The sequence below is a fragment of the Coffea arabica genome, chromosome 6e (genome assembly GCF_036785885.1).
Source record: "Coffea arabica cultivar ET-39 chromosome 6e, Coffea Arabica ET-39 HiFi, whole genome shotgun sequence".
Classification (NCBI taxonomy): Eukaryota; Viridiplantae; Streptophyta; class Magnoliopsida; order Gentianales; family Rubiaceae; genus Coffea; species Coffea arabica.
In genome coordinates, this window is record NC_092321.1 from 32,214,866 (window position 1) to 32,236,410 (window position 21,545).

Genomic DNA, 21,545 nt, shown 5'->3' on the forward strand with positions numbered 1-21,545 from the left:
TAACCCAAAATAAAATATAATCACTTCACCAATTCTCCAAAAGCTTAGTATACATATAGCCAAAAGTCAACTTACATAACAAGAGTTGAACTTATAGATTTAAGATTACAGGAGTCAAAAGTAAGGTCTACTTAAGTAAAAGGTTACACTCTCAAATACAAGTCCAAAACAATGTAAAGCTAAGAAAGCTCTTGATCAAAATCCATCCCCGATCTGTTAAGGAAAACAAAGGGAGTGGGGTGAGCTAACGCCCAGTGAGATTCCAAGTAAAACGATTAAACACATAACCAAATAAGGTCACAAAATAATCAAATAAACTCCGTACAGTAAGACAGTAATTTAATCACAGTTCAATTAAAGGATACGGGTGGCTTTCAAAAGCCAATAACCACTGGAGCTTGATCATAACTGGATCCGTTGACTCTTCGTCAACGTTTGTATTCATAAAATGCAAGTCCGTAGAACACCACTTTCACCAATCTCCGTCCACCAATCAACCCCTTACCGGGCCCGCACGTCACAAACAGTAGTTTGGTAATACTCGAGTATTCCAAGAATCCAAGATTCCAAAGAAACAGGATCGAGTCGAGGATTTTACCACTGGTGGTGCTGGGCAACACAACAAGCAAGTTCAACGGCTATACTTCACCAGGGACCTCCAAACATCAGTCCCCAAGGTTTATCGGCCTTCTCGACCAAGCCCTTGCTGGCTCGATACAACCGACTCACCTAAGAGGTTGGGTACCCAAACAGTAGCAGTAGTTGATGGGATATCACCCAAACAACTCAAACACAGTCATGTATATAGCGAAATCTCATCTCATAATAACAGTATACAGAGGCTCATTGGAAAACAAGGGAGGTCGAGTGCGATAAAGTACACGCTCGCCTCCATTTTATCAAAACAATATTTGGCTCCAACAGTCATAAATCAAGTATTTCAGATATTCAGATATTTCACATAACGGGTAGCAGGTAGTGGAACACTCACCAAAGATGTAGTGCCTTTACGGATCACGGTCAGGTATTACTCCTTGTGTGGAGTTCAACTCTGCGATAAAACGTCATTTAAGAACTTGAAATCAATTAGGGTTCAAGTTTCTTTTAAAGAAAATCAAGTAATTGAAAGTCATTTGGGGAATATTCGTAAAACTCATGCTCGCTCTTAAAACTTTGAAACTTTGAAGCGATTAAACTTTGAAATTCCCATTTGAGTCGAAGAGAGGAGGAAAACATATTTCTATTAGTCGTTACTTTCATTTTTCCAAGGTTACAAGGTTCGGCCGAATTCTAACTTATATACCTCTATGAGCGAAGACTTGAATACCCTAGACGATTCGAGTTCAATTCGACCTCAAATCTTCGCTCAAACTGCGAGTATACATGTCTCACCTTCGAGTGAAAATTTGGGCAGCATACCCCTTTGTATTTAGCTATTTTCCAGCCATTTATGGCTTCATTATTTTTCTCAATTCAGCCCTAAAATCACACACAAATAATCTTACCACAATAGCCTTTCACTAGGCTCAATGTCATCCACACACAAGACAATTTTAGCATGTAAGCTTCACTTGGAAATTCAGAAATGGTGGCTAAAAGCTAAGTACAAGTCTTGACCGCTTTAATTAAGGTAACTTGTTAAAAGAGTAAAATTTTGAGGAAATGAGAGATACATTAGTGAGAGAAGTTCAATAGGGATATATTTGATGTCAAGGAAGTGGAAAAATCAAGGTGAGAGGTTGGAAGTAGGCCGTCTGAGGTTTTAAAGTCAAGAAGCCCGTTTCTATGCTTCAGGAATCTACGGAGATGAATAGTAATAGTAAACTTTAAAAATTCGCAACTCGAGTTCCACAAATCAAACAATTATGAAAGTTATACTGTTGTAAAATAGATTTTTAGTATTATCACATCCCAGAAGACACTTTTCAGAGATTCAAATCACAAATAGGCCAAATATTCGATCCAAGTCAAAAATTCATTTTCCTGAAGAAACGGGACATTCAAGCAGGACAGCCTACTTTGGGGAGTCACGGACAGCAGTACACATGGAGGAAAAATATGAAATTTTTACAGAACAAAGGGTCATGATTCTAGTTTCAAATGCCACTGACGGCACCTCAATCGGATTTTCCTACACCAAAATATAAGCATTTTACTGAGACTGGTCAGTGAAATCCGAAAATCTGGAAACTCATTTTTCACTTGTGAAAAACTCCTTTTTCTCTTTTAAAACCACAAGACTTTTATTCAAACCATCCATACATTTAAGTATGACATTCATACCAGCAATTTTAACATAATTTAAGCGTCAAATTTCAACAGAAACCAAAGAAATATACATATATTCCAAGTTTAAAGTCTTGTTCTTCATTTGTTCCATTTAAGCTAAACCAGATTCTAAGTTATTTGTAGTTTGGGTTTTGTTCCACTACACCAGCCCCTCACATTAATAGTCTTTAAAATAGTAATGAACACAATATTACATCATTAGAAGCCACTTTACGTATATAACTATCGTAACTTTCCACTCAATTGCGTTGGTTTAACCCTACTCGTGGAACTAGGTATATCCATTAAATCTGAGAACAATCATAGCTATCATTTATGAAAGCTTACAAGATTGGAAATTAGAAGAAATGTTAGTTAAAAATTGGTTTCCTCACGGCATCATCAAAGCTGCATGCATGTGAAACAAAAGGAAAGGCAACGAGGAAGTCAGCTTTGCCATCCTCTGGTATTTCAATCATAACTAGAGCTATGCTTATCAGATTGAGGTAAAATTTATAGCATTTCTAAGCTAAGATATAGACCTATATTTCTTATGAAGACACCAACACCCAGTTCTCATATTTTCAGGGTCAAAAATGGCCGGACAGAAACACATCCTGCTTCACTCTCTCGGACAGCAACCACAAAATTAATCCAGTGCCGTTACTTCAACTTTTGTCAAAAACTCTATTCTTTCACTTGCTTAAAGCTCTAAATACTTAAGGTATATTCAGTCCAGCATATACAAGATGAGTAACTCATAATTTCAGCATGTTGTTCGGCCAAAATCACACACAAAATCTGTCATCAGCTGTTGCATCATTCAACGAAGTTTTCCAGCAGTATAACAGTTCAACTTTGATGTTTTCTCAAATATTTCCTTTCAGGTTCATGCTCCAACTAGAAGTATAAAACATATCTTATCAAGCTACAAAGTAGCCTTAAACAGAACATATGAGGTTTACAACTAAAATTCGAAGGAAGATTGATTAAAAGTCCTTTTCTCTCTCTCTCGGCCTTCCTAGCAGGTGCCATCAGCTTTAATCAGAATTTCGCCATTAGTTTTTCCATTATGCTCTCAAATCTAACTTGCAATCATATTAAACATTAGACAGATCATAATACGTCAGTTCCAGTCACAATTTAGCAAACCTTTTAGAGAAATAACCAAAATTGCAGCTTTTCCCTCTCGATTTGCTGTGCAGAAAATTCCAGCTTTTGAGATTGCTTTAAAGTCAATCTTTTCTTGCTTTTAGCTCCTCAAATAACACATGGATGACTGGATTAGGAAGATGGCAGTTATATGAAGTGAGTTTTTTGACTAAACTAACAAAATTTTCTAGAGATAAAGCTGGAAATTTCCAGCTTCATCTTATTGATCCTTCATGCAGTGTCCAAACAGAAATTCAGCAAAGTTTCTTCATATTTTACACTCATTCCACTTGAGTTCAGGTCAAGTACTGCACCAAGTTCAAGATATGTATACTATGGAATATATATAATGCATGAAGACATAATCTAACACATTTTGAAGGAGAAATGACTCAAAAATTGCAGCTTTTTATCATCGGACGGCATGCAATAACTTTGAACAGAATTTTCCAGCTTTGAAGAACTTTTATCAGTGAATTCCTTCCTTTCTCAGTTCTAGTTCATCCCAAGGAATTATTAACCAGGCATAGTAGGAAAATGAAGAAGAGCTTAATTAATTACCTATTGTCTCTTCACGGTTTAGACTGGAACAAGAATTCTGGTTTTCTTTTGTTTCCCTCTCTCGATTCCTTGGTTAAATGAGCTGGAGTTTCTCTTGTTTCTTGGCTGGTGTTCATGGTTGGAGAAGGTAAGAGAGGTCTCTGTTTTTCCTTCTTGTTGTTTCTCGATTTTAGGCAACAGGGGAAGTGAATGGAACCCTCTCGGTCACCGCCCAACTAGTGCACAAATGAATTTCTTAGCTCCTCTCATTCGGTCATCACCTCACGTAGCAAATAAATGGGCAGCTGTCTTAACAGGTACCGCACAATCTAGAAGCCAATTCCTATTGGTTTTCTCCCTTCCACCGCTTGGACTTAGCAGATAATTTCTCTTTATTGTCTCTCTTTCGGTCACTACTTATTCAGCAAATTTGGTGATGCATTCCTTCTTGGCAGCTGTCTCAACTCACCACCCCAATCTCAGTTAATTTCTACACTTCACCGCTTAGACAAGTTGATGGTTGCTGGCTTCTATTCGGTTCCTATCAATTAAATTTTTTATTCCTCTCTCGGTTTTGGTCTTCTGAATTCTGATAGCTTATGCCTTGGCCACCTGGTAGTTAGTCTAAAATTTAAGGTTAGTTTGGTCTTTTAATTGTAGCTTATTTGCTCACTACGGCCTGATTTATTCATTTATTTTTTTTATGAATTCATGCATGGACTCGTAACTTCATTTGTATTTTCGTGGAAAAATTTTGACACCTTTAGCTCTAAGAAAAATTATTAGACATGTACCGATTGAACTTCTAGTATAGTTTACGTTTCTAGTTGTATTTGTTTGCAAATAACATAAATTACAATATGCATGCCATATATGTATTTAATTCATAAAATTTTTCTATACTATCCTAGAATCTTTTCTAAATTCTCAATTCTATAGAGATTCAATTAGGCCGTTAATTTAATCATTTATTCGTTATGCACAATATTCCCAATATCAAAGTAAATAAATGAAATAAATTCAGGGCATCCATAAATTTTTTTTTTCCGAGTCTTCACATCCTGCGGTCCTTATTCCTGCCATTCCTCTTCCCATCTTGGAAGGTAGGGTACTCTTACTAGCCTGTCCCGAAGTATAGCTAGAAACATTTCTTTTCTTAGAGTAGAAATCCTTAACTTGCATCCTTGCGCTCTCCACTCTCTGTGCTTTCTCAAAAGTTTCATTAAATGTAGAGATTTGGGCTGCAGCCAAACCCTCCTGAATCTCCACATTAAACCCTTGTACAAAACGTCTTATCCTTTTTCGCTCATTAATCACCAATTCGGGAGTGTATTTAGAGAGTTTAGTGAACTTCCCTTCGTACTCGGCTATACTAAGAGTTCCTTGTCTCAACTTTATAAACTCGTTCTCCTGTTTTTCTTGGATCAGAGGCTGAAGGAACTTCTCATTAAACTCCCTCGTGAAATTCTCCCAAGTCCAAAGAGTTTGAGCTCTCTCCCACTTTTCCCTTATCACGTCCCACCAGGCACGTGCTACTCCCTCAAATTGGAAAGCAGCAAAGTTCACTCGCCTATCTTCGGTATAGTCTAAAGCGGCGAATATGTTGGTCATCCTCTCCAACCAGTTCTCCGCTACCTCGGGATTAGGTTCTCCAGTGAACTTAGGCGGGTTAAATTTCAGAAACCTTTCCAAAACTCTATCTTCCCCTCTATCCTGGGCCCCAGGTTGGTTAAGTGGCCATGGACCCTATCTCTCAGCTAATCGTTCACGGATATCAGCTAATCATGGACTCTATCTTCCCCTCTATCCTGGGCCCCAGGTTGGTTAAGTGGCCATGGACCCTATCTCTCAGCTAATCGTTCACGGATATCAGTCATCCTATTAATGGCAGTAGCCACTTGGTTACCCTCCACATTCTCTTGTCCCTGGGTCGGCCCAGTTGCCGATCCCTGGTCATCCCCTTGAGGTTGGGTTTGCCTATTCCCTCGCTCACGACCTCGACCACTCGTTCGTCCATCCATAATTTTAGGTATGCCTAGTGCAAGAAATAAAAGTAATTACGCGAAGAATTACTTAAAATAAGAACCAATCATGAAAATATTGAAAATAACCATAATTTACATATATTAGCACTTTAAAAATCCATACAATTAGCAAGTCATGGGGGATTACAAAAATATAGCACACAGGCGCTACAAAAGTACTTTTAGTCATGTACGACTAAAGTAAAGGCAAGTGCCTCAAAAGTAGGCCACACAGTCAAGCAAAATACAATGGCCTTAGCACTAGCATCACCCCAGCTATTTAGTCAAAAGTCTATCACTCTAGGTCTAGTCCATAGCAGGGCTATCAGGTGGAATCTCCTCCGCAGGGTCCTCCTTCGGATCCTCCTCCTGAGCCGGACTTTGAACAACGTCCATCACCTCGTCAATCAGCATAGTAGTATCTGCTTAGCTACAAAAGTCAAAAGTCTATCACTCTAGATCTAGTCCACAGTAGGGCTATCAGGTGGAATCTCCTCCTCAGGGTCCTCCTTCGGATCCTCCTCCTGATTCGGACTCTAAACAACGTCTATCACCTCGTCAATCAGCATAGTAATATCTACTAGGATCCCTGCGGCCCGATCCCGGATCTCCTCACCTATCCTACTAATCGAGCCCTAACTCTCTGAATCTCCTCACAGGCGGCGTCAGCCCTAACCACGTCGTCCACTACGGTCCCCTCTAACTCAACAATCCTAGCACTCTGAGCATTCACCATAATACTCAGCTTCTCCACCTCCTGAAGTAGAGCTCGGTTGGTATTCACCAACTGGTGACGCTCATCATCAAGAGCAAATACGAGGTTATTCGGATAAGCGTATGTTGCCCTACAGATACATCGAGGATACCTAGTAGATGGTGAGTAACGCACACGAGCTTCTCCACCCTGTGCTCTATAGTAAATAGACCTAAGGGCTCCACGTGGCCATTAGCATGCCCATTACCATTAGCAGCAGGTTCCCCATTTCCATTCTCCATTCCTGCAAAACAACCACAATTTTCGGGTTAGAAACTTAAAGTCACTAACTCGCTCAAATATCACTTAAGGCATAACTAAGTTTTCTCATTCCTATTCTTAGAGGCAAAATCTCTAGTATATCTCCCAAATAGATCTCTAACCTAGTGCTCTGATACCAACTGTGACGCCCCTACTTCTCCATAAAGCGAACCAAAGGGTATCGGCGGGACGCCTGCCCAACTCTCGCCAGGACTCAGTACAATTCCAGTTCAAACTTAAAGTACAATACTAACAATGAAATCGCAATAAAGGCACGAAGTCATTTCCATACATAAATATTCAATCTTACATCACAAGGTCAAGATACATCCCCTTTCCAAAATATACAACTTTCCAAAAGGATGTTTAGACAAAATACATTCCAAAATTCAAGTCCAAAGAGCCATCAAGTAGGCTTTTCCATAACTCCTTCCATTTCGGTTCCTGTTAAGGAAAACAATTCTAACGGAGTGAGCGAATGCTCGTGAGCCCAAGAAAACATGCAAAACACATAGTTCAAGTAGCAATGGCATTTAAGCAAGAATTAAAGCTGTAGCATTCAGGTAGTTCACGACTTTCAATTAAACACATTCAATGAGGATATAGGAGCTCTCAGGAGCTAAGTTCCATTTGCTTCACCAAACCTCGATCGAATACCTTCCCGCGATGACATTCCGTCAACCGGGTCGATATTTACGTCCATAGAACTCCACTTACTTCACAATTTCATCCACCATACACCGCACCGGGCCTGTACTTCAATAAAAGGCACTACTACGCGAGTAGACCAAGCAAGATCTCTCAATAGATCAAACTTACAGTTATCTCATGGTTCACCAAGCTCTTCAACCAAGCCCTTGCTGGCTCGAGTCGCAAGGTCGGCCAATTGAGATTTGGGCGCCCCCACAGTTTAGTTCAGTTCAGTTATGGGTCGAGGAGATTCACTCCAACGACATTCAGTCAATCAATTTCAGTTCAATCAATCAATTACGGTTCAGTCAGGAACAATTCAGTATTTTAATCAGTTAAAGGAGTACGAGTGTGATAAATTACACACTCAACTCAACAATTATCAATCATTCAATCCATAAGATGTAATTCGCATAATTTCAACAAGTCATGTACTTGACACTCACCAATCAAAAATAAGGGAGTAGTGCTCAATCAAGTGTTTAGGCGTCCGTTGTGAGGTCCTCTTGAAGGTCCCTTTGAGTTTCTGAACAAATAATAATTGGCTATCACACACTATCACTTATAAATCCCTTGTTAACAAAGAAGATTGTACACTTGTACAATCTAAGAAAATATCATGAAAGAGAGCCTTAATTACTCGTAAATCGAGACTCAAAAGTGAGGTTTAATAACACAAGGAAAACTAATTTTTCCTCTTTGAAATCAAGTGTAAAATAGTCAATCAATATCGAAGGATAGTGAAGAGTTTCTAAATCTCATTTCCCGACAAGTTGGAAAAATTCAGTTTTAAGTGTCAACTTTGAAAAATCATATCTTGCATTCAGTAGATCCAAAATTGGAAAACTTTGTACCGTTGGAAACTAGTTTCAAAGTACTAAAAGTTCCTAGAAGACACCTTTCCAAGATTCTAAACGAAAGACATTCAAATTTCAGCTCAAAGTGGCTGATTTGAACCTATAAGACAGTTTCAGTCTTAGTTTTCGGCAACTTTGGAAATTCGGAAAAATTCACAGAAAGTGAACTGGCCTCCGACATTCATAACACAATAAGAAGTCCAATCTAGGTTTCAAACAAAACAAACGGGACAGAAATCGGAGTTTTGATCGTCAAGATATAGCAGCTCAAAGTTGGCCAAAAATGAAGACTGTTTGGTCAATTTTCCAGATTTGAAGAACAAATTTGACACATCATTTGTATATCAAAACAGTCTTAGAATGACACCAAAATTGGTATAATTCAACTTCCATATGAGTAATACTCCTTTATCAAATTTCATTTGAAAACTCGTACGGGAAGGTAGTTAACAAAACTATCAAAGTTTAAGGAATTTCCAAGACAAATCTGCCTTCTTGTTTCCTTTTCCTTTTTCAAACATTTTGCCCAATGAAATCAACTCCAATTTGGTTCATTGGTGAAACCAAAGTCCAAGCTATATTTAATATACATTTGGTAGGTGGTTGTAACCAAAATTTTTGAAATAATATATTTCACAAGTAACTAAACCAATCGGCCAGCAAAAACTAGGGTTTTCCTGCTTTGGTACAGTTTGGGAATTGGACTATATCTCACTCAATACAACTCAAAATTGAGAATGGTCGGTGGAGTTTGAAACTAGATTCAAAAGGCTACATTTTATCAGAACAAATCATGTTGAAATTCAGTTTTCAAATGAGAGAAAATAGAGCCACAAGTTGCAGCTTCTACTCTTCTCTCGGTTGAACAGTCATACAGGACAACCAACTTTGATCAATCACTACAGATGACTCAATTCAAATTAGAAGGTGCATTTTACACCGTTAGAAAACTACGGATATCTAGTTTTGAATGCCACTAACGACACTCAATTCTGACTTCCGGACAAAGAGATATGCTCGTTCAAAGAACACTGCCAGTGGACCACTACTACACTAATTTTCCAGATTTGTTCTTGACAAAATTCAATTTTTATCCAACCAATTCAAATGATTTTTGGTAGAAACTTTCTACACACCATACACAACATATATACATCAGTTTCAAAGTCATTTAAGTATCAAAAATTTGAACTAAATGCATAGCAAAAACAGGACAGATTTCGGTCAGCAACCATGCGAAATTTTCCTTCGATTCTCTATCCATAATCATCTTAAACAACACTTAAACAACTCAAATCAAGCATTATATCACCATATCAGCCCATACAACCAAGGTGGGAATTCATAGAGCCCACATCAATTATTCCAACCCAAGTAACAACAACAATAATGAAGCTACAAGCTTCAAAACTAAGAATAAAACCCATTAAAGCCAAGAATGAAAGATTGGATGGTGTTGGATGGCTACCTCCCAGCTTTGAGAGAAACCAAAATTTTTTTATTACTAAAACTCCAAGAAAACCGCCAAGATGAAGTCTTTCTTCTAACTTAAGTGAATTTTCAAGTGGTTTAGAAGTTGTGTGATGATTTGTGAAAGATTTGGTGCAAGAATGGAAGTGAAAATGGAAAGGACTCTTTTCTTCTTTTTCCTTGGAGAGTTTCGGCCAAGCTTGGTGAGAGGAGAGAGAGAGTGTGCTGATGAATGAAGCTTCTTGGAGAAGCTTGAGAATTTGTGGCCAAAATTTCTTCAAAAGTCAACTAAGAATAGTGCACGCACGCGCGCGTTTCGTGTCCGTTTTCTCTTGGATTTGTTTCACTTGTGCACTAAACCTCTAATGTAATTCCTTTTACACTATAATTATTTACTCTTAGTAGTCTAAAATAAATTTCTTAAATCTCCATTGAACCGTTCCGACTCGGTTTACTCGAACTTCCAATTTGCGCGCGATAAAGTGAAACTTAAAGAAATTATTGTAACGATAATATAAGTAACTAATCATAAAAAAAACTATTTTAAGACTAAGGCATGAATCCTCAAATCTCCAAGATCATTGCACTTTCAGATCGAATATTGCCTCGAAAAACGTGTATTCGCTATTTCTTGCTAAACGAGCTTCCAAAAATTAAATTTGCTAACGGGATGTTTTAAAAATATAAGTAAGGCATAGTTCCATGTAAATGGATTTAAAATGGTTGAAATAAATTATTCGGAGAAAATGGGTGAATAAATATTTAAATAAGACAGTAATATAAGATGAAATAAGAAAATTTTCGGGTCCTCACAAAAGCTATGTTGTTATTATAAGTATAGACATTTCTCTGAAAACGCTCGCATCCCTCATCAGAACCAGTAAATAAATGTTTCGAATCATAAGGTATGTGATGAATAATAACTTTAATTTCGCCCCCACAATAGCAAAAAGAAGGAGGCTCCATATGAAATCTTTTAGCACCACAATGCTCACAATTGGAAGCATTAGGAAGGATAAAAGATTCCTTGAGAATTCTTTCGAGCCTAGAAAGTTTTGAGGCCCTAAGATGTCGAGAGATAGCTGTAATCCGTCAATGTAAACACTATAGGCTTAGTAGAAATACACCAATCCTTCCTTAAAAAAAAAGGAGCCAACGACTCCAAAGACAAAACTATCAAAAGCTATCCAAAGCTACAAAGTAAATGCTATGTCCTGGACAATTATCTTGGACAAGGAAAGAACAACCAGGATAAAAAAAAAGAGACAAAATTTTTTCCAAGAGAATAAGCATAACAAGATACAAAAACAAAGGTAGGCAAATAGGACATGGAAAACAAAAAAAAATGGATGTTTAATATAGAGGAAAGAAAGAGCCAGAATTTCTCATAAGTATAGTGTAGAACAGGGTAATAAGCAAAGAAAGCAATATGGATAGAAAAATTTGTTCAAAGGATTTTACAATGAAAACAATGAGAGGAAAGGTGTTCAGATAAAAGTTGCATTACCACAAGAAGAAGAAAACGAAGATATAGGTTCTGGCCTTACAGAAGTAGATGCTTGCTCGTCAAAGCATAATTCAATATTACTATTACGATGCAAAATAGCATAAACCTGATTGCAGATATGGAGGAGGCATCTTAGTAAAAAACTGCCTATTTTTCCTCCTATAAACACATGACTGAATGATATGGTTAGCGGCAGGTGCTTACTCCATGCATTGCTCTACAGCATTAACCACCAACTAACATAAAAGGAGATATAATGAATAAGTTTGAAGGGAAAAATGCAGAACATAGACACTTTACACAAGGGAAAAAAATTCAACTCATACCCCCAGGAAAAGAGGACACTACCACACGGTGTGCTCTAGTAGAAAAACAATCCAGATTTTGAGGATCTAATCCAGTAAAATTAGCATTAAAAAGCTGATTTGGACGATCAATATTCGCGTCACCTTACCTATTAAGGGTAGTAGCACCTCGAGTACTAAGGGAGCTCGATAAGTCACGAAATGACTAGCCATAATCTTGACCACAACCACGTCAAAAAGGACTGCCCGGTACAACACAACCAAGAGAGGTTCGAACATTATGTTCGCCATCCTCTCTCTCACTAACACATGCCCTATTTTCATGACCAATATCAGAAAGAAAAATCTTTTTTTCTTTGCAGCATTAGCCTCACGATGATGACGCAAAAGATCAGCCTTCTCATTCTCTGGCATCTTCGTATAACGTTTGTGACGTCTCCTATTCCTACTCATCTTCTTAGACCAGAAGACTTAAAAATGTAAAATAAAACCAACAACCAGAAACAAAATGACTGAACAACATCCAATGTACACAATAAAAAGAAACAACAGATAAAAAAAAATGTAAACCTGAAGTGGTATAATAAAAAAAGAACAAACTTTCCAGAAAAAGGTTCCAATATAGAAGACAACAATAAAAGAATGTAGACTAAGTTGAACAAAGCACAAGCTAGAACAAATCAGAGTAGAAGGAATAACAAGGCGAACAGGATTGATGAAAACCAACCACTGTTGCATTCAAAGAACAAATCCACCTTTAAGAGGTACAAAAGCAAAGGAGCAGCCAAGCAAAATAGGAAAAAAAAAGGAAAAGAGATTACAAAAAATGAGTTGACAAAATGCATGAACAAGCATTGCAGTAAACAAATAAAGTGCAAGAAAAAGAAAGGCCGAGCAAATCTTGGCAATCGACAAAAGAAGAAGGCACAAACTAAGTTTTGAAAAATAGAAACCATTGACAAATACCTAAAGAGCGTAAAACGGCGAGAGAAAACCTGGAAAATCCTTGGAAAAGAAGAAACGAGAACATTCACAAGGTAAATGTAGCCAATAATTGCATTTTCAAAAAGGATCTGTGATGACCCCACCTCCCCCTAGGACGTACTTAAGGGTTTGGCGGACCGTCTGCCCAATTCTTGTCAGGATTTACTCACGTATCATAAAATTTACAAAATAATAACCTCAACAATAAGAGCAATAGCAATTGCAACCTTAGATGTATACGATTGGGGACATGAAATGCCCAAACCATCCCTAAATATAGCAAGGGCTCCAAGTATACAAAGCAAAATCAAGCGAATATGATATGGAGTTAAGAAATGCTCATGCGAGTAACTAACAAAATTTAGACAAAGATTTCGTTTTCTCCAACTTCCACTCTCACGTTCTCGCCCCCTCTAAGGAAAATAATATAATGGAATGAATTTTTGCTCAGTGAGGTTCCAAGAAAACATGCAAGTAAACTAGCAGTTATGATACGATTCATAGGATATTAAGAAAAAAGTCATACCCAAATAGATCATGACATAATATACAGTAAAGTAGGTAACCAAATAGATCATGCAATAATATACAGTAAAGAATATATTCATATCAAAGGATATAGTCTGCTCTCAGGAGCAGATTCCACAATAGCTTGTTAGGGTCCGTTGATACTCCGTCAACCAATTATAATGTCTGTAGACTACCACTTGTTTCCAGTTCTGTTTCTACGATTATTCTCTTATACCGGGCCCGTACATCAATCAAGTACCTATGGTTCGTCAATCTTCTTAACCAATCCCTTGCTGATTTGATTCGACCAACTAGCCATGGGATTAGGCTTAGAGCCCCAAGTGTTCAAGTATTTATGACCTGGGTTTGGAGTCCAAGTATTCAAGTGTTCACGAGAATTCACAATTGGAGACGTTAGCTGTCACTTAACGCTCCGGTATTCAAGTATATTACGAGTTCAAGTCACGAGTAAACAGATAAGGAAATTCTTCCGTTACCCAAGACTGTATAACTTACCTGACCGCTCTAAGACTAGTCTCAAGTAAAAGTTCCAACGAAGGGCCTTGTTCAGCCATTACCGACTTACATTCACGTATATGCATGAGTAACTCAAGCCTGCCTAGCTTACTCGATGTCTCGGATAAGAGTGCCAGTGAAGAGCCCAATTCAGCCGCTGCAAGAAGATATACAATCGGCCTACATTCATGCACATGTATATTTAATTCTGCATGCAGGATCATATAATTCAACGTTACAGAGGTCGAGTGCAAATAAGTACACATTCACTGAACTAAGATGAAGTCAAGTAAACTTAGCATGTTAAGTATTTCCAGCATTTCAAGTATTTCAAGTCAAATCTCAAGTCACATGTATATCAAGTTACTTGTAGATGTATATCCGTTCACTTATAAACAAGATAGTTAGAGTCCAGTCAAATTAGGTCGAGTGCGATAAAGTACACATTCGCCTATAAAATAACAATTCAGGATCCCTAGCAATTTCTAGCAACAAGTTATATTTGATCAAATAACATGGAACATGCAGTTGGAACACTTACCAATAGATCACAATCTTTTACTTCAAACCATGGTTCTTTCTCTTGGTCACTCTCGAGTCCTGTTGTGACAGCCCCACCCCCCCCAAGGCGAACCAGAGGGTTCGGCGGACTGCCTGCCCAGCTCTCGCCGGGACTCAGTCGTTCACTTCAATCCTCAATTAAAATCGAAATAAATCACAGGAATAAATATAACAACAATCCAAAACTTAACGCAAAACTTATGTACATTACTATCTCAAAAGGGAGTACAAATATCGAATATACAAAGGTTCTCAATTCGTCATACATCCAGCCCGTGTCAAGCACTAGGGCGAGAACCATTACAAAACCAAAGAAACCAGTCTAGGCTAGACTCTACCGAGCTCTCGTCCTTGCTCGCCGTCCCCTGTTAAGGAAAACAAACTAAAGGGGTGAGCTAAAAGCTCAGTGAGGTTCCGAACACATAATCAAACAACAAAGCCAATACATTAACCATCGATAATCAATAATTCAAGAAACATTTACAATGGAAAGCGATAATAACACATACATTAAAAGGATACGGGCTCACAGGGAGCCATTTGTTCGTTCGTTCGTTCGTTCGTTCTCCTGTCATTCCCCTTATTCCTCCAATCATTTGAAAATGCATTTTTGCAAGTAAAATCCTCGTTCGATTGTTCATTTCATTCACCCCCTCCTGGACGTTGGCCAGGCTCCACCAACCTACAAGGTAATACTAGAGTATACCAAATTCACCGAGGGTCACCATATCGCCCGACCGAGTCCGCTCCTGGCGAGAGTCGATCGGTAACGAAGGGTAGGGCCCAATTCAGCCAAAAGGCTTACATCATGCGCAACTAATGTAGCAATCATTAAATCATTGAAAATTTCATGTTTCATTTAGGTCGACCGCGGTAAAGTACACGCTCGCCTAGAAAACTCATTTTGGAAATTCTTGAAAGCACTTAACACATTATCAAACAAGAACACAAGTCATGAAGTCAAGAAAAATATAGCAAACAAGGAACACTCACCTATATACGCAAAACAACGTGCAAAATATCCTTCGGGATATTATCTTTAGTCACCAAGAAAACCTAAGATTAAACAAGAAAGAATATTACAGCTCATCTAACACAAACAATTAGGTGAAATCAAAGAATTCGACAATTGATGAGTAGAACGTATAAAAGACTTTAAAGTGAAACGAGGACATTTGGACCCGTGGACAAAAATAACTAGGGTTTCATAGTCGAAACATAAAACCCAACTCAAAAGGGTTATAAAATTTTCCAATGGAAACACTTGAACCAAAGACAAGTCGGAATCCAACTAGATAGGCTAAAAAATACTGTTTTCGGGATCGTTTATATGGTTCAAAATCATCTCATATTCAAGTAGATATTATAGACTAAATGTCTTAATGAAATTCATGTAAAAGGGAGGACAAAATACCCAAGAAAACCCTAAACCACTCCTTTTCATTTGGTAAGCATAAGTAAACATTTGGAGTTTCCAATTGAAGAAGGATCATGTTTTAAGATGGAAAACGGTCATAGTATTTGCCAAACGAAAATATACAAATTCAAATAGAAACTTAGCCCTCGAGCGAAAATTTGGGCAGCACGCCCTTTGTATTTACCTATTTTTTCAGCCATTTATGGCTTCATTGTTTTCCTCAATCAATCCCAAAATTACACATAACATAAATAGCCACTCAATAGGCTCAAAGTCATATAAGTACAAAATCAAGCTAACAACGTGTGCGGAAATGAAGTTTAGCAAAAGGACAGATTTGACGTGGTTTTGCGTAATGGACACAACCGAGGCTACGCTTGTCGGATTGAGGTAAAATTTATACTGTTTTGAAGCTAAGACAAAGAGCTATAACTTTGATGAAGACTACTTAGTCCAGTTCTCACCCTAACTAGGTCAAATTTACCAAAACAACTCCAGATTTTCCAGTTCGAAGCTCACTGTGAAATTCAACTAGCAGTTCTGATTCATTCACTCATATCTCAGCACACACAACTCCAATTCAGGTAATTTAAAAGCCATTTGAAAGCTAAGATACAAGGCTATAATTCTTAAGAAGACATCAACAACCAATTCGATAATATTCCTGGTCAAACTAATCAATTACAGAAGCTGATTATCAGTTTCGGACAGAAACAGGGCAGCAGGGGTATTTCGGTCTTTGCACAGGCTACGTTGTTCCGATTGAGCTGAAATTTTGTAGGAAACTATATAACATCATTCTATACAACTTTCATGTTTTACAACAAGGCCAATTCGGCCTCTATCATGGCCTAACAGGTCCAGGCAGAACAGGGTAAAAAATGAAACCCTAAACTGGAATTCATGCATTCAAGTGCTAATCTTCCACAAAACAACATCTAAAACAACTAAAAACCACTAATAAGCAATTAATTGAAGTAAAGAGGATGTTCTTGGCAAAATACCTTAAAACCACAAGAAAGGTAGGAGCTTAATCTTTCCCCCTCCAAAACAACTCCACCAACACCTTTAACCTTCCCTAATGATCACTTGTATGGTGTTGTTTGTGATTTGGTTGGTTGGAACTCAAGATTTGAGCAAATTTGGAAGCTAGAAATTGAAGAGCTCTCTCTTGTTTTCCTCCTCAAGAGGTTCAGCCATGACACAAGAAAAATGAGAGAAAATTGAGTCAAAATTGATTTTAGGAAAGTTAAGAAGGTCTTGGTCAAATCCAACATCCAATGGGTTTGTGACACTTGGCACCTTGCTTGCTTAAACTTATCTCTTTGTCTCTCTAATACTAATCCATATAGGTAACTTCTAATTATCTCTTAGCACCTTGTAAAATAATATCACTTAACCAAACTCCAACAAGTTGTCAAAAATATAACGCATTTACCGCACTAGCGGGTCCCACGTGGATCCAATCCAATGGAATAACAGTAAATAGTGGAAAAATAGTAAACAGTGGAGTAAATAGTAAACGGTACCTATGGTTCGCCAATCTCCTCGATCAAGCCTTCGCTGGCTCGATTTGACAAACTAACCAATAGGGGTTTGGGATCCTAGCAGTTATCAAGTCATACACATACATGTCAATTCACTTGTAAACAGTGTACAATACTTAGTTAAATTAGAGCAAATGTGATAAAGTACACCCTTACCCAATCAAACAAGTCAAGTACTATCCAATCACAATAAGAGAGCATTGTATTCAAACAGCAGGTTCGACCATGCAATTGGAGATACTCTCCAACCAATTAAGGTCTAGAGATGTCAGGTTCATTGTCTGCATCTTGGCCACACTCGAAATCTGCGATCAGTGATCATATAGCAAAAGCTATCAAACTTCTAGGTTAGAGTTTCAAAAGTCTATAACTTTTACTTGTGAAAATCAAAGGAAAATCATGTAAATGTAATTCAAGACTGTGAGTACAAGATAGGGTAATATATGGTTTGTATAGGTACGACTTTTGTCGAAGAAAAGTGACAAAATCACGGGTTTAAAACTAGTCACATCTAACTACAAAACATGTGTGGAACAACCATTATTTTCCTTCTTTGAATTCACTTAATTTTGGCAAAAATCTAACATATATGTCACAATCAAAGGATTATCAAGTAACTCCAAGTAAAGTAGGTCTGAATCACTCTATCTTTACACCTCAACTCTCACTTTTACTCACTTGACCAACAAGGGGACAATTCCAGCACCATAGCTCCTAAAGTCCTCAAGTTAACCCTCAAATCCAACTCTAATTCTATGGCAAACCACAATTGATCCAAGGTATTATATTATTGAGTAGATGTGGTGCATAATCTAGGTAATTAAAGCTATCAAAAGTGACATAGCTGGAGCCCAACTTAAATTATATCAAAACTGAAATTTGTGACATCAAAACTGGAAATTGTATATCGAAATTGTAAATCTCATATTAAAGCTGGAAATTTCGTATCGAAGCTAGGACATGGCATATCAAAGCTGGAAAATGCATATCAAGGCTGGAAATTGAGCACTAAAGCTGGAAATTACAAGCTACCCCAGCAAAATCGTAGTCTTTCATAAACATGCTTTCTTTAACTTCAATCATAACATATCTTGGAATAAATCTCAAGAAACAAGTAAAAGAGATGTCTTTTAGAAACTTTACCTCAAAACTCTAAGCAAACAAGAGTTTTCTTCCACCAAAACTCCACCAAGGTCTTCCCTCCTAGCTTCACTCAAAATCTATCAGAGTAGATTAAGGTTGATCTTTGGATTTCCCTCAAAGTCAAGAAAGAAATCAAGATGGAAATTGGAGTGGTTTTTCTCTCTTTTCTCTCTCTATGGTTCGGCCACAAGAAGAAAGAAATGGAGGAAATTTTGGTTAAATGCAAGATAAAGATGAAAAACAAGTCTTGGTCAATGGAAGCTTTGATTGCCAACACTTGGCAACCCAACAATTTCTCTTTTTCTCTCTTTTTTTCTTCAATTTCGGCCAAGAATAGAAATAGGGAAGAAATGATAGAAAGAAAAATACAGAAAGTAAAGAAAGAAAAGTTTTGGTCAAATGATAGCTTTGGCCGTTGACAAGTGGCGTGGTTAGGTTCAAACCTATCTCTTTGTCTCTCTTGTGTCTCTATCTTATGTTCTACTAATTCACTTACAACACTTCTAATCACATAATTTCTCTTACTTAACACCCACTCTTGTCCACCAAATTTAGTGCACACAGCTCACTAGTCGGTCGCACTACCATAACGCACTATGAAACTTCACATGCACCAAATTATAGAAGGAAAACAATAAAAATCTTGACTCAAACTATGAAAGTATCTAAGTAATTAAGACAAATACATTAAAGTAAAAGAAAATATTATCTAACTTATTCAAAATGAAGAGAAAATATAAAAATATATATAAAAAATAATTTTTGGGTCCTCACAAATATGGGAAGGTTTAAAAAAATGTAGTTAGAAGATACTAATTTAGAAAGCTCGAATAGAAGTAGTATTTGGTGTTTGTTGCAAATAATGCCTATATGGCTTAATTCCTTTTTTAGATGCTTTTGATTTGTAATAATATTTTAAGACTATATCTTATTAGCTGAAATTTTATATTTGAAATTTGAAATTTAGTAACAAATTTCATTAATTTGGATCACAAGTTAGAATCACAAATATACATTGATACCTTGGCCCTAGCAAGTGCTGGGTAGAGGCTCAACCATGGTCCTTGTACAGGAGGGTCGGGTTTGCATCTCACAAGGGTTCTTGGGGATGGATAGACCAATGACTTCACTGGAATGGGCGCTAGCAAACTTGAAATGTAAAAAAAGCCATAGACAAAGTTGGCATAGTGGTTGAAAAGGAAAGCTTGGTTCAAGAATCTAATATTCTATCATCAAAATATATTAAAACAGATCAGGGGCTTAGAAATTGAAATCTAAATAGTTCAAATCAATTGGTGTAATTTTTATAGCTTTTCATGCAAAAATTTATTACTTGGGTATAAATTTGCATTTGCCAACACATACAGCTAACTAAACTTTATACCAAAACTGTACGAATTTATACTAAATATAATAATAATTATATCAACTTAATTGAACTAGATAGATTTTGACTTTGAGGTCCTTGATCCCATTAAAACTCGCGTAAAGGAAGTTTTTTGGTATCATCTTGTAACTTTCTTTAATTGTCATCATGTTTCATTCTCAGATGCTGTTGTTGGTAGCTATTCATCTCAAAGGCAACCACATCTTATTAGGCCACTATGGACTTGGTCAAAACACAAAATTTTTGAAAGATTCGCTAGAGTTCAAGCCAGTATGTCATTTCCAAAGACCAAGTAAATTTACTATCCTTTGGGTTTGTGGTGACAAGCGAAATTGTGATGTCTTAAAAAAAGATTGAGTGGCAACTTCATGCATGCATTGTTGTACAAAGAAGACGTACACAAATTGAGATTGGAAAATCCGTAGACCATCTTGAAAACAAATAGGAAGTAAGGGTTCGTCAAGGTTTCACTAGATTTAAAAATAAAATAGAAGAAAGAGCAAAAAGAAAAAAACATTTTAGCAGTAATTTGAATTATATCACTTCGGAGATGTGTAAATTCTTAATGGCTTAGGTCAAGAATTTTTCATAATTTGGCAATTACAAATAAACTTATCTTCCTTTCACGATGCAACATATCACTAAATTAATTTAACTTATGTTATTGATATGGAATTACTAAACATCTTACATTTCATAAAATATTTAAACAATAGCAAAAGACCAACATTTTCATGCACACTGTTCAAGTAAAATTACTAGTGGGAAGGAAATTTAAACTAAAAGTTAAGAAATATGAATAAATGAAATGAATTCTAATTGACAGTGAAACATACAGAAGTTTCACTTTGAAGACAAGCTTTGGATTCTCTCCTAGTGCGACAGATCGATCGTAGCATCATCAATAATTAATTGGGCTATTCTTCACTAAATTTTTCTCTAGATGTCCTTTCATTGAGGCGGTAGCTGCCCATGGCCGCCCACCGGCTGGCTGTGGAGGACCAGGAGGCTTTTCCAACTACCAAAAAGTCTTTTTCATAGCTCTTTTCGGAACCAGCCACATCTCCTATCCATCTGCGAACAGCAACATTGTACAAAGGGGAGGCGGCAGTTGTCTTCTCCAAGGAGGAGGCCGACAAGCTGGCTGCTCCTTTTCGTTGGTCACTTGTGGGTAAATTCTCCCATGGCCGGCCAACACTGGAGGCAGTGCAGAAGTTCTTTGCATCGCTAAATCTGAAAGACCACATCTCTATTGGGTTGCTGGACTATAGACATGTTTTGCTGAAGTGTTCGGTTGAAGCGGATTTCAACCGCATCTGGACAATAAGTCTGTGGCACTTAGGAAAATACCCTATGAGGGTGTTTTGTTGGACGAGAGAGTTTCACATCAACAGGGAGTCGTCGCTGGTATCGGTTTGGGTCTCACTGCCGGCGCTTCCTATTCACTTCTATGATAAACATTCGCTGTTCTTCATTTTGTCTCCCGTTGGTGCGCCACTCTTCTTGGACTCAGCAACTGTGTCTGGGGCTCGTCCAACCATAGCTAGAGCTTGTGTCGAAATTGATTTATTGAAGCCAGTCTGCACGCGGGTATGGGTGGCTGTCGAAGGAGAGATGGGGTTTTGGCAATCGATTTTGGTGGAGCACCTGCC

General features: G+C 37.5%; 1 long non-coding RNA gene across 2 annotated transcripts; it reads right to left on the bottom strand.

The window, feature by feature from the left end:
• Positions 1-4,347, bottom strand: LOC140009626 (uncharacterized). Of its 2 annotated transcripts, XR_011817113.1 has the most exons (4): positions 3,982-4,347; positions 3,421-3,547; positions 992-1,051; positions 1-213 (listed from the first exon to the last, which is right to left on the bottom strand). It is a non-coding gene; the product is annotated as an uncharacterized lncRNA (long non-coding RNA). The 2 variants fall into 2 exon arrangements; XR_011817112.1 differs by lacking the exon at positions 1-213 and having other exon boundaries at positions 245-1,051; positions 3,982-4,345.
• Between the last annotated feature and the right edge of the window lie 17,198 nt (positions 4,348-21,545).